Source organism: Chrysochloris asiatica, unplaced genomic scaffold (genome assembly GCF_000296735.1).
Source record: "Chrysochloris asiatica unplaced genomic scaffold, ChrAsi1.0 scaffold00376, whole genome shotgun sequence".
Lineage (NCBI taxonomy): Eukaryota > Metazoa > Chordata > Mammalia > Afrosoricida > Chrysochloridae > Chrysochloris > Chrysochloris asiatica.
Window position 1 is genome coordinate 35211 of NW_006408894.1, and position 1373 is coordinate 36583.

The following is a 1373-nucleotide window of genomic DNA, read 5'->3' on the forward strand; positions in this document are numbered from 1 at the left end:
GAACCAATAGATCTGTTTTGGAGGAAGTGCAGCCAGAGTGCTCCTTGGAGGCCAGGATGGCTAAGCTTCATCTCTCATACTTTGGACATATTGTCAGGAGGGAATAGTCCCTGGAGAAGGATGTCATGCTGGATAAGATGGAGGGTTAGAGAAAAAGAGGAAGACCCCCAACAAGATGGATCGGCCAAGTGGCATCATTGATGGCGTCAAGTGTGGCAGCGGTAGTGAGGTTGGCCTAGGATTGGACATTGTTTCATTCTCCTGTGCATGATGTCACTATGAGTCAGTTCCGACTCGATGTCACCTGACAACAACAGTATATATATATATATATATATATATATATATATATATATATATATATATATATATATCCTACAGAGCCAATATTCATGTATATACTGGTCCTGTAGGATAAGCACTGGACTGTGAACTACTAGGTTCGAGAGAGAAACTTGGTGTGGCAATGTAGGATAAGCATTGCACTGCTAACTGCAAGGTTTGCTGTTCAAATCAACCAGTTACTCCTTGGAAACTGCATAGAAGGTCATTATCAGTTGAAACCAACTCAACAGCACTTAACAGAATGCAGAAATCATTAGACAATTATCACTGATACCACATGTGAGTAAAGTTGTACTCAAAATAATATAAAAATGGCTGCAACCATACACTGACAGAGAACTTCCAGAGGTTCAAGCCAGATATAGAAGAGGATTGGGAACAAGGGATATCATTTCTGATGTCAAATGGATCTTGGTTGAAAGCAGAGAATATTAGCAAGATGTTTACCTATGCTTTATTAACTATGCAAAGGCTTCCGGTTGTGTGGATCATCACAAAAGCTATGGACAACACTGGGGAGAATGAGGATTCTGGAACACTTAATTGTGCCTATAAGGAACCTGTACATAGATCAAGAGGCAGTTGTTCGAACAGAACAAGGGAACACTGAATGATTTAAATTTTTAAAAGGGTGTGCGCCGGGGTTGTATATTTTAGCCATACTCATTCAATCTGTATGCTGAGCAAATAATCTGAGAAGCTGGGTTATATAAAGCAAAATGTGTCATCAGGGTTGGAGGAAGACTCATTAACAACCATTGATATCCAGAGAATACAGCGTTGCTTGTTGAAAATGAAGAGGACTTAAAACACTTACTGATGAATATCAAAGATCACAGCCACCAGTATGGGTTGCCCTCAATATAAAGAAAACAAAAATCCTTATCACTAGACCAATAAATAACATCAAGATACATGGAGAAAAGATCGAAGTTGTTAAAGACCTCATTTTGCTGAGATCAACCATCAACACTCATGGAAACATCAGTCAAGAAATTAAATGACATATTACATTAGACAAACATGCT